The 13,142-nt window shown below is 45.4% G+C and overlaps 1 long non-coding RNA gene across 1 annotated transcript in view; it reads left to right on the plus strand.

Annotated features, from left to right (window-relative positions):
- Window positions 1–9,872, plus strand: part of LOC144375909 (uncharacterized) — a 41,425-nt gene extending 31,553 nt beyond the window's left edge. The window contains exon 4 of the long non-coding RNA XR_013435759.1: window positions 8,178–9,872. This is a non-coding gene — a long non-coding RNA (uncharacterized LOC144375909). The remainder of the gene's footprint in view (window positions 1–8,177) is intronic.
- Window positions 9,873–13,142: the final 3,270 nt, after the last annotated feature.

The following is a 13,142-nucleotide window of genomic DNA, read 5'->3' on the forward strand; positions in this document are numbered from 1 at the left end:
CACACCACATATCTCACACACACACACACACACACACCATTAGACTTGACTTCAAAACCTATTAAAGAAAATAAAGGATGATATCAACATGATCTTGGAGTAGAGAAAACTTTTAAAAAAAGTTTAGCAACATGATCTTAGAGAATTTTTTAAGGAAGAGCTTATAAGGTCCAAAGAATAATAAAAATGTAGATATATAGAACTATTTTAAGTTTTAAAATTTTGTTCAGAAAATGTAAAAACTTTTTTGGCAAAAGATCAAAAACTGAAGTGGGGAGACACATTAAACAGAATAGGAATTGGTGTTCAAGATGTGTAAGAAAAATAGAAGAAGAAAAGAATAAGTAATTTTCTAGAAGAGAAAATAATGAGTGGCTAAGAAAAAACAAAAAAGATGTATAAGTTTAGGAAAAGCAAATGTGAGGCGAAGGGAGGAGAAACCATTTCCTATTAACTGTATTGGTAAAATTAAGTAGTGAAGCGATCTCAAGGTTGCAGGGAAATGGTACTCTCACAGATGGTTTCTAGAACTTGGTTAAGACATCTTGAAGATACGTTTGGTTGTATTTGGGAAGATGGAAAGTGGGCCTACCATGCGTTCTTGGACCTACACTGGAAGCCTGCTTATTTCCAAAAGAATTGTCTACAAAATACTGTCTATTACAGCACTATGTGTAATAACAGGGGGAAAAAGGAGAGAATAACAGAAACAAACCTTTTATATATATATATTTTATTATTTTTTATTGGTTGTTCAAAACATTACAAAGCTCTTGACATATCGGATTGCATACATTTGATTCAAGTGGGTTATGAACTCCCATTTTTACCCCAAATACAGATTGCAGAATCACATCGGTTACACATCCACATTTTTACATAATGCCATATTAGTGACTGTTGTATTCTGCTACCTTTCCTATCCTCAACTATCCCCCTCCCCTCCCCTCCCCTCCCATCTTCTCTCTCTACCCCATCTATTGTAATTAATTTCTCTCCCTTGATTTTTTTCCCTTTCCCTTCACTTCCTCTTATATGTAATTTTGTATAACAGTGAAGGTCTCCTTCCATTTCCATGCAATTTCCCTTCTCTCTCCCTTTCCCTCCCACCTCTCATCCCTGTTTAATGTTAATCTTTTTCTCATGCTCTTCCTCCCTGCTCTGTTTTTAGTTGCTCTCCTTATATCAAAGAAGACATTTGGCATTTGTTTTTTAGGGACTGGCTAGCTTCACTTAGCATAATCTGCTCTAATGCCATCCATTTCCCTGCAAATTCCATGATTTTGTCATTTTTTAGTGCCTCATAATACTCCATTGTGTATAAATGCCACATTTTTTTAATCCATTCATCTATTGAAGGCATCTGGGTTGGTTCCACAGTCTAGCTATTGTGAATTGTTCTGCTATGAACATCGATGTAGCAGTATCTCTATAGTATGCTCTTTTAAGGTCTTCAGGGAATAGTCCCAGAAGGGCAATAGCTGGGTCAAATGGTGGTTTCATTCCCAGCTTTCCCAGGAATCTCCATCTGCTTTCCAGATTGGCCGCACCAATTTGCAGTCCCACCAGCAATGTACAAGTGTACCCTTTTCCCCACATCCTCGCCAGCACTTGTAGAAACAAACCTTTATATAGGAATAAATAAAATGTGGTTTTCCCGATGGTGAAATATCATATAGCAATTTAAAAACTTAAAGTTGATATATATCAGCATTAGTACATCTTAAAAACAAGATAAAATATAAAAATCAAGATGCAAATTGATGACGTTTATACAGATAATGTACTTGCAAGTTTTAAAAACAAAAGCATCCAATGCATATACATTTGTGTGTGTGTGTGTGTTTAAAATATATAAAAAATTTTACTGATATATAAGAACATAAAAGTTGTACAGTTTAATTGTGCCAGGTAATGTTCAATACATGTACACATTGCATAATGTTTTGATGAGATTAAACTATCCCCTCCAACACTTATCAAAAACTTTCAAAATCCTTTCTTGTAGCTTTTGAAATGGGCAGTACACTTTGTTATCTGTAATCACCCTACTGTGCAATAGCACCTCAGAGCTTCTTGCTCCTGTCTAAGTGTAACTTAGACCCATTGGTCAGCACCTCCCCATCTCCTGCCCCCTCCCCCATGAGTGTTTGAATGGATGCATATCCCTCTAGAGCACACGTATTTGCTAGGGATAGTTGAGAGGAAGAGGTGGGGGCTGGTGGTTCAGAGAACTAGTTAATGTCTCCACTGGCCTAACTTGACTCTCCCTCCGCCAGCCTTCCCTCTCCTCCTCTCTCCTGTCTTCCCTCCCTCTTTTCTTTCCTTCCTTCTTCCTAAAAATGAACAAGAAGCAGATATGACAAAGAGTTGACGCCTATTAATTCCAGATTGTGGGAATACGGATGTCCAAGTTATTCCTGGTATTTCACTGTAACTTTTAATTTTCAGGAAGCAGAAACCAAACCAAACATAAAAACCTAATATTCAGACAAATAAAACCATAAACTCTAAAACCCTTCTAAAGGAGGCAGAGGAAGACGTGAAGAAATGAAGGCCAGGAGTGTTCTGTGAGAGCTGGGCTCCCACTGGCCACCCGCAGTGGGGGCTCCTGGGTGTTGGCGACAGGAGGACCCGCGTCGGTCACCCAGCTACTTCCTTGGAGTGGCCCCGGTCTCTTCAAGAACCCTGTTGGACCTCTTTTCAGTTCCCATGAGTGGCCCCCACTGTCCTCAAACAAATGGCTCCATTTTTTCAGCAGCTCAAACAATTAAGGAAAAAGTTCTCCCTTCTTTTGGAGAGGGAATCTATTCCCTAGATTCCACCCCTTGGTTCTGTTTGTTGGTTGGTTTGTTTTTCTGGAGCAGCAGGGATTCGATCCAGTGCTCTTTGAACAGGAAGGTCCTTCAGAACTTGGAGACGGCTATCCTGTATTTCTAAAATTTTCCACTTAAAAATAGAGAGGGCTTTTTACCCAACGGCTATCAGGTGACGATCACATGGGGATGTCTCCAGGAAATGTCCAAACGGCTGTAAATTTCAACCTGGAAAGTTTCTCTTTGAAAATACAGGGCGCTAACCTGAGAACACAGAGGGCCAGGCGGTGCGTTTTCCTCTGGGCTTGGAGGTGAAGGAGGCTTCCCTGGGAGGGAGGATTCCATAATTGATGAGCAATGCTTATCGGGCTGGAAGACACAGAGATCCAAAGGGGAACCGGATGCCCTGCTAAAATCGGATACCTGGACAGACTTAAGAGGGAGCTACTCGATCCCCTTCTCGATGATGTTGTATATTTTATAAGGGACTAGTGATACCTTGCCAATACCCATGCCAAGGAGGGCCCACCAGGGGATCCGAATGCCTTAAGTATGACTTACAGTTGACTTATCCCCCACTGGGAAGTGGCCCATAGACAGGAGAGGCTGCTGGCACCGAGTTCTAGAGAAGTTGTGGGTTGATTGGGTCCTGTGGTCCAAGTTACCAGACATGTTAGGAATCACTGTGGGTAAAAGGGAAGGGGAGGAGAGGAAACGGAAGCTCACATTCCCACTGCCAGTAGTAGAACGGGGATTCAAACTCAGCTGCCCAGGATGCAAACGACCCTTTTAAACCTCACAGTTCTCAAAGGGATTGCGAAGACATCAATAGCAATACTAAAAAGTCATTAAGCATTTAATGAATAGTGTCGACTGATCAAAATGGACTCTGGCGGTTTGGGTGTACACCTTGGTGGGATACCTGTCCTGCCCACAGCTATAACCAGCCAGGTTCTGAGAGATGCTTTTAAAGGTGAAGTAGAGAGAGTGTTGCCAAAGTAAAGCTAGTTGCATGGCTTGTCTTCTTTGATAAAATGGCTTTGTTTCTCTTTAGATCTCTGCATTAGTCAGTTTTCCATTGCTAGGATGAAATGCCTGAGGCTGAGGACCTTTGAAGAAATGAAGTTTATTTGGTTCACAGTTTCAGAAGCTGAAAATCCGAACAGCACAGCACCAGCTCTGGGTGGGCCCCTCACGTGGGAATACCTGGGAGAGGGAGATCACATGACGGAACAGAAGCCAGAGTGCAGGAGGCAACTTGCTCTCTTGAGAGGAAACTCAGGATCCCACAAGAACTACTTCAATCCTTCTGAGGACAGTGTCCCCAATGACATGAGCACCTCCCATCAGGCCCCACCCCTTAACTGTTGCTCACCATTTCCCAACACTCCCACCCTGGGATCAAGTTCCCAACACATGAACCCTTGGGGCACACACTCAAACCATATCCCACACAGCAATCTCCCTCCAGTTTTGATCTATGCATTAAGTCACCGCTATTTATCTGTTTATTTTGGTCCTGGGGATTAAACCCAGGGGTGTTTTACCACCAAGCTACATCTGCAGCTGCTTTTAATTTTTTATTTTGAGACAGGCTCTCGCTAAGTTGCTGAGGCTGGCTTTGAACTTGTGATCCTCCAGCCTCAGCCTCCTGAGTCACTGGGATTACACACACATGCACCACCAAGCCCAGCAGAGCCACTGCTTTTTAAAGTGTTTTGCTGGAGATCACTTCCACGGGACTTTGAATGTAGAAGAAAGTAAGAAAGAAAGGATGCGGGGAAGGGATGGCTTAATTTTTCTATGTTTTGGGGTGACAGAAAAATCCTGTTCTTTCTCAGGAGTCCAGGGGTATCCAGATGAGGAAAGCCTCCGTGGCCACACTCCGTGCTGCCCCTGGCTCCCTGGATGTCCCGCCCCATTCCGCACCTGTTACCGTTTTGCCCCCAAACAACGTCGACTCTGGCTTCTGCTGCCCGGCCTTCCTCTCTGACCAGGTTCCCTCCGCCCCTCCTTCTAGCTGTGGACTCACTTCCTCACCCAGGCATCTCCCCAGGGGATGGTGACTTGCACTCCAGAGGCGGGTTCCAGGCAGCGCACCTGGATTTGGATGTGGGGGCCCCCTGTGAGGAGAGCCATCCCTTCCCCACCTTCCCCCCCTGCGCCCCACCGAGTGCTGTGCGGTGTTTGTGACTTAGAGTCAGTTTCGTTTGGAGGATTTCACAACACTGCCGGACATTTTTGGAGATCCGAGGGAGAGAAACGGAAGGCCGCAGGGAGCCAGGGGCCTGCAGCATCGCACGTGTCTGGGGGCTTTTCCGCTTAGTTGTGCAAACTGGTCCAGTGGGATCCAGACGGGAGAGAGGGCTACAGGGAAGCATTTTTTTTTTTTCCTTCTGTTTGCCAAAGAGCAGTGGCGAGGGATGGCTTGAGAGACCACAGAATTGCACTTCACCACTTTAGCACCGTGAAAAATGGTAACTGGAAAGCGTCATCCACTCCCATCACCTGGCTCCACCCCAGCCAGGTTGCATCGCTAAGAAGTGATGGATTAACTTCTCGTGGGTGGTTTGCTGCAAATGCTGTCTCTGGATGCGACTGCATCATTGCCTGATGAGCCGTGGAGATTACCCGTCTCCTCGGTTCTTGGGCTGCTGGCCCTTGAACTGCCATTGTTTTACTCAAGGGAGAAATGAAGCCAGCCGAAGGGTTCGCTGGGGTTTCTGAGGACACAGCCTTGAGAGCCAGGCCCGACTCTGCCCTGGCACTTCAGGTGTGCGAGGACGGCTTCTTTCCCCGGCCTGGTGCCTACTTGGGGAGGTTGGTTCTCCAGAACGCAAACCTCAGTCATTATAAAAACGTATTGGAAGTATTTTCAATACTTTGGAAACCGAAAATATGCCCATATATTTTAAACAACCCCAAAGGGATCAAGAATGAGGAATGGCCAGGTTGGACAAGAGGCAGCCGGAGCTGAAGGCCAGGGGGCCAGGGGAGAGTGTGCCAATGTCAAGTTATTGGATGGGATTTCTGAGCCAGAATCAAATATTTCAGGCCTCCAGCATTTGTGGAAATCATTTTAGCGGGGAGTTGTGTGGCACTAAGACAATGACTTGTTTTCTCAAAGTCCAAATTAAGAAAGTGTGTGGCTTGATGTCTACCTTCTAATCAGGAAATGCACCTTTTCTTTAAAAGAATCTGCCCGAATTGTGGGGGTCCCAGAGACAGAGTTATGTTTTAAAATGGAAGGGGTCTTGAAGACTCAAAAGAATTACTGAGTAATTGATCAATGACTTCCAGCCTGAAATGACTCCCACATATAAATCACAAGCCAGAGGACACACTAAGGGGAAGAACAGAAGGGTTTGTTTGGAGAGCAACACAAATAATTACAAGTTATGGGAACAGAGGGAAAAAAAATAAGTCATGTTGATTAGAAACATCAGGATGAATTGGCATTGATTTTGCTGTACAATAGAAAATTTGTTTCGTATTTGCTTCCAGCAGATGCATAGCGTGGTGAGTGAGGAATTGAATTTTATTCCAGGTTCAAATTTAAGTTTGGAAATGAAATTTGGGAAGGTATGCCTCATTGCACAGGAACTAAATAAGTTTCTGGATCTTCTTATATAAGGCATCCAACAGAAATCAATTTGATTTGATTACCCAGGATCTGTGGGCTCAGAAAAAAAAAATTTTTTTACTCGATTTTGAGTTTTAGTTTTTGTTCATTTATCAATGTGGTGTAACGTTCTTCCCTGTGAATCTTTGCATGGCTTCTGACGGTCTGCTTCCCTCATTGCTCATCTCTTTCAAAAACTAGCGTTTTCAATTGTGCCCATGAGGGGAAAAAAAATTGGCTTGTTATGTGGCTGCTGAATATTAGATGTGCACATTTGGCCCAGTCCAGCTGCTGCTGTTAATTTTTCTTCAGGTCCTTAATAAGTGGACCAAATAATAAAAGTCACATGAATATTTTATTTCTCCTTTTAAATGAAGAGTTGGATGACATCTTCAGTTTTCCACCACGTTCTGAGTGTGATTTGACTATTTGTGGAGTTGAGATTTTTCTCAGAGCCCCCCGTATGATGAGGTAGACTTGTCCCTCGGCCAGCCAGGGGTAAGAGCACAGTGTTGGCTTGTGGTACAAGTGGCAGATGAGTCTGGCGTCTGGGCTATGTCACAGATGTTTCCCCGGGCTTCTTGTGAGGGTCTGTCCTCTCCATAGGCTCCACTATTCGAAGGCCACACACCTCACTCCAGTGGCCTTCCTTGGCCCTGGTACTCATACATGGGGTCATCCTAACTGTTAACCAGGTTCTTGCTCCCAAGCCTCAGAAAGGCCCTGCATAGAGGTGTCTGTTTGCAAGGGCGTGTTCTGGAATTTCGGCAGGACTGAGGGTCAAGCTCCCAGCCCGCGATGCCCATGGCAGCTACTCCTACTTTGGGCTTTCTTGCGCCCTCCAGGTTCTGACCACCTTGCACCTGACTCTCAGCAGGTACAAGGGCTTCCTAGAAGACAGGGCAGTCTACTAGAAGGTAACATCATGGGGATCACGATGGGCTTACTCACGTCCCCAGCTCCCAGACATAGGCTGCACCGAGTGTTGTTCCAATCAGACAAGCCCTCTGCTCTGTCTCTGGCTCCCCCTGTCCTTCCTTCCAGAAAAGAAGACAGGGCCTCCCTCCCAGTGATCACGCCACCTGCCCCATCACTCTTTTTCCTCTAGAACCCTGGTCCTTCCCTGTTCTCCTTCCAGAACTGTCAACATCGTCTTCCTGTTGCCCTCAGTATTGTCTCAAAGACACAGGTCCTATCTCACCGGCTTCCCCCTTGTCCTGCCCAAAGCTGGCACTTGTCTTTGTCAGGATAAAGTTCTATCCCTTCAGGTAGGGACAGGCACCCCAGTACGGAAGTAGGGCACACGAGGGAAGATGGTGCAATGGCTTGGAAGTGTTCCTAGAATGTTTGGATTTAGTGTCTCTGACAATAAAAAAGTTTTCAGAAAAAATATTAAGACTTTTGCAGGCTTCTGAAAATCAGGAGGTCTGGTGATGTCAGACGGACATTGTCAACAGCCACAAGCGGCTCGGGCTCTCCTCTCAATAAGGCCTCGCGTGGAAGACACACGTGACGCCTCTCACATCCTGCCACTCTTCTGCAATGGGACTGTCACTCTGCACCAAGAGACAGGGTCTGATCTCTCCATGCTTGAATCTGGGCTAGCCTTGGTGATTTCCTCGTAACCCATAGAAGGCAGTAGATGAGGGAGGGGGTGACCTCTGAAGCTAGGAAAGGGAACACCTTGCACTTTCCTCTCATGCCCCTGGAGCACTCATTTTTTGGATGATCTCTCTTAGGCGCTCCCTCTGGGACTCGACCACCATGATGTGAGGAAGCCCAAGCCACGGAGAAAGGACATGTGGGTGCTCTTGTCGCCAGTCCAGCTGAGCTCAGCCCTTGAGTCAGTCCAGTGCAGGTTCAAGATGCCTGCAGTGGATTCCAGCCTCCCCTCTCCCGGCTGAACCTCAAGACCATCATGGATCAGGCAAACCACCACTGCTGAGCCCTGTCTGGAATTTCTTATGCTCAGAATCCAGAGTATAATGAAATTATTGTTGTTAACCATTGAATTTTGCTGGAGGATGGGGGTTGTTGTATAGATAGAACTGGACTTTCATGGTCTCCTAATATTTAGCATGGGGTTGTCAGCAGAGTGGTTACTCATTATTTTTAATTTATTGGATCTTAGTGAGTAGAGAAGTCACTTAAAGTGTTCACCTCTTTTATTATCATTATTATTATTAAACAATCACATTTTAACCTCCAGGAATGTGAAAAACTGACAATCCACTACAGAGGAGAACTATTCCCATAGTTGGAATGTAGAAATACTACTTTAAAAAAAATGACTTTATTTATTTATTTTTATATGGTGCTGAGGATCGAACCCAGAGCCTTGCACTTACAAGGCGAGCGCTCTACCGCTGAGCCCCAGCCCCAGCCCTGAAATACTTTTTTTTAAAAAAATCCTTTCTTTTATTAATTTTAGTTGTTGATGAACCTTTTATTCATATGCAGTGCTGAGAATTGAACCCAGTGCCTCACACATTCGAGGCAAGTACTCTACCCCTGAGCCACAACCCAGCCCCTAGAAATACTGCTTTTTAATTAATTTTTAAAATTTTGTTTGTTTGCGAAGACATTGCCAACCACATATCACTCATGCACAGATACCCGCTCTGGTCCTTATTTGAACAGCTGGAAATTTATGTGCTAGACTTGGGAAGCTGTTTGCCTTGCAGGTGGAGAGGGGAGAAGGAGCTACCACTGCCCTCTGTTTCCTCTGCCCTTCAATCAAGGACAACTACCTCCAGCAATTCTCACCCCTTTCCCACCCAAGACATGCCAACCATCTGGATAAAACCCACTGAAAGTTCTCCAACATCCATCAAAGCCATGCTCTGAAAGATCCAGAGCCAGGCAGGAAAAAGAACCTTTGTTGATGGAAATGTTTACTGAGATATTTCCAGAGTTTAATTGGCAACAGAATATGAAGAAGGACTGTGTACAAAACACCCTCTATAAAAATATATATATTTAAAACCCTGATTCTAAACATAGTTCACATTCATTGCAGGAAAAAAAAAACATAAAGAAGCACAGAGAAGAAAATTTAAATGCCCTCTACCCTCAATTCCTAGAGAATAGCATTGTTAACACTTAGGCCACATCCTTCTTTATTTTTATTCATATAAGTAAAACAAATGATGTCCCAAGGATCAGATCTCATTGTAACCTCCTGTCCCGCATCATCATATTGCACAAATTTCCTCACGTCATGAAATATTCATCTGCAGCATAATTTTATGCATTGTGTTCTGCTGTGTGAATGTAACATAATTCATGTAATCATCTCCCATTGTCTGACACTTAGACTGCTCTCCAGTTTTCCCTTCCTGTCCATAACACAGCAACCCACATCCATCCTTGCTCATCTTTTTTACATGTCTATGATTATTTCCTGGATAAACTCATAGAACTGGAGATGCTGAATCAAAGGTGTGATCTTTTCAAGGTTTTTGATACTTATTGGGCCAAATTGTGCCCCAGAATCCCATTCCCACCAGTGGCGAATAGGAATGCATGTTTCCCCAGACCCACACCAAGTGGAAAACCCTTCCGTGTGGTTTGGCAGACCTTGGATTCAACACTCACCACACACCAGTGGGAAACTCCACAGCCCTGAAGGTGGCTGAGAGAGCAGAGGAAATATCTGATAAGGTAGAGGGTGCCCAGGGAAATAAGGGCTTTCCCGTGGGTGTCTCACGTTGGGCCTGGGTGTCGTCATTGGCCGGGCAACGCGACAACCACATCTGGTCTCAGTGTCGGATCAATCATCCTCAGTTGCCCTCAGCTTACCTGACCGCCGCTTTGTCTTCCCCTCTTAAAGCATCTTAGAGCATAAACTGCAGAGGAGAACTAGTCCCACTACATGAAATGTAGAAATACTGCTTTTTAATTATCTTAAAAATGGACAACTTCCCAGACTTAGACTTCCCCAAAATAGGCAACTTCTCAGACTGGTCTTGGTAGATCCCAAAGTCTAGAAGTTCTTTAGGATCAGAAAAGCAAAATGCTCTTTGCTTTTAAACACATTTTCTGAGTCTGCTCAAACTTGCAGACAGTGGTCCATGGTCTGAGAGCGAGAGGGGCAGCCCTGCCGAGGAAGAGGAGAGCGCCTTCAGCATCTCCCGGGTTCAAGATGCAGGAGGCCTGCAGACACCGGGCAGGGCCAAGTGGGGAGGAGCATGGGCTGTCAGTGTGCGTGGCCTCTGACCCTTCAAGGTCGTGCCTCGTCCACCACAACGGACTTTTCTAGAGGTGGCTGGCCCCACACCACCGCCATGGATTTCTTTGCTCCCCGGCTTCTCTGACATCCTCTCTCTCTCCTGGTTTTTCTCCTACCTTCTCGTGTCTATTTCAGTGTCTGCAGTTTTTCCTTTTAGTCTTCAGTACGAGCAAAAATCTCAGATCATGAACTCAGATGTGTTCATTATTTTAATTTTTAAAATAACCGATTTTAGATTCGGTTTCAAGTCCTTAGTTTTCCAGGTGGTGGGAACTAAAATGGCAGTGGACTCCAATCCTTCCCCACTGCCCTGTCCCCCGCCTCCCCTGGGATGCCCGGACCTTCTCAGGGGGGAAGGAGACGTGCATCTGGTGACCATCCATCTTCCACGCACACTGGCACACCCCCAGGCCTCTGTCACTCCTGTCAGATCCCTGTCCTCAGCAATGTATGTCACGGCAGTGTCCTCCTGAGCCCCTGAGCTCCTGTCAGAACTGGCCTCGCTATTGCTTCTGTATAGCTCTAGGGAACCTGGGGAACATCTGGCTGCTCTCAGCCCTGATTGGGGCACAGAGAAGTTGTGACATCTGCCTGGACATGCCTCTTGGCTTTTGCTTCTCCAGTACTCATGCCAGACATGGTGGCATCCACCAAGACTGGCCCCCTTTTAGGAATCCTTGGGAGAGGTAGGGTTGGTTCATCGTAGCCTCAAGCTCTGCACCCAGGGATTCCACCAATCATGCACCGAAAATATTTGGAGAAAAAAAAATCGCATCTATACTGAGCACGTACAGACGTTTTGCTCATCATTGCGTTAAGTATTCAAAGTGAGGACAGGAGGATGTGCATAGATAACATGCAGAGATCTCATGAGAGTGACTTGAGCATCCTCTGAGTTTGGCACCCATAGTGGGTGCTAGGGCCCCCCTCCACTTAGATACTAAGGGATGACTAGTTCTTCCTAAGGAAGAGCAGTACCTTATTCTTGGATTCTTCATGCCCCTTGGGTGTTTCTGTCTTTCCTATCCCTGTTCCAGATCACTGCCATCTTGGCTGTATCAAACCTAAAAATCCTAACTTTGGGAAAGCAACGAAGAGCATGGGAGAAGCGGCTGGGAAATAGAAAGCTACATTTAGAACGGAAAACACCAGTTTTGCTGCTCTTGTTTTCCATGGTGCTGAGATGGAACCTAGGACCTCCCTCACGGAGGGCAAGGGCTCTACCACTGGGCATATCCCCAGCCCCTAAAAACAGTACTTTAGATACGTCACCCTCTTAGTGCGACTCAGGGAACTATCCTGAACCCGGACACTCTGAAATTCTTTCTGGACTGTTCTCCTTATGTTCTCTCCACCGCATCTTCAGTAGTGTGAGGGCCTAGGTAACATGGCCAGGACAGAAACCACTTCCTATCTCTCTTCTGTTGTTCCCCCTCTGGAATACGACTGCAGATCCCAGCCCCCAGAGTTCTACCGGACCCTTCATTCATGGAGCTTTCTCTGGCCACTTTGTCCCTTGGCAACCGGTGGCTTCCCAGGTGTGGTGGCACATCACTAAGCACGTGCTGCTTGGTATTCTTTTGTGACGTACTGCCTGGATCGTGACCTCCTGAGGGGCAGGGACTCCACCTCCACTGCTCTGTCCCCAGGGTCTGCCACGGAACATACTAGAAACTCACCAGACAGTTTTTTTCATGGACGAATCCTGTTAACCAATTTGAGGGCCGCCCCAAAGAAGATTGTATCTTACACTTTGGAGAACTCCAGAGCCTAGAAACTCCCTGGTGTTAAAAAGTCCCTTTGTGCCTAATGGTGACAAGGGAGTGAGAGGAGAAGAAAGGGGTCACCCTGGGTTGAGGGAGCATGAAACCATGGAAATCCCAATAAAACATGCTCATTCCTAAATTCTCAGTGGGACCTACCTGGGTTCTCCATATTAACGCCTCTTGACAGAATTCTGAGTTAATGTATTCGGAGATCAGTAGCATAATACATGGCTAAATTCAAACAACCAAGTAATGAGCATGTGCTGAGTCTATGTCTAGCACTGGGCTTGGCAAAGAAATGGAAAATGGAAAGGAAATGAAGACTATTTAAGGAGAAGAGCTGTTTCCCCAAAGGTTTTACAGCCTAGTCACATATATTCCAAATAACAATAGAAGAAAATTAGGCTCTGCAGTAGAGAACCCCAGGAAAAGCGTCTAGCAACTGAGGAATTTAGAGAGGAGAAATCCCTGGAAGGATCAGGGAAATCTTCCGAGACAAAATGAGGTGGCATTGGTTCCTGGGAACACGAGCATGCCGTTGGGAATGCCGGAGGGCTTTGAGCGCAGAGAGCTGAGCTCAGTGCTAGGTAGACTTAATTTATTGCACAACTTATTAATTTCATAATCTTATTAAATACGGCTCTTTTAAAATTTCAAATGCCACTTACCCAACTAATGAAATAAAACTTACAAATTTACAAGTTAAA

Source organism: Ictidomys tridecemlineatus, chromosome 3, assembly GCF_052094955.1.
Source record: "Ictidomys tridecemlineatus isolate mIctTri1 chromosome 3, mIctTri1.hap1, whole genome shotgun sequence".
In the NCBI taxonomy this organism is placed as follows: domain Eukaryota; kingdom Metazoa; phylum Chordata; class Mammalia; order Rodentia; family Sciuridae; genus Ictidomys; species Ictidomys tridecemlineatus.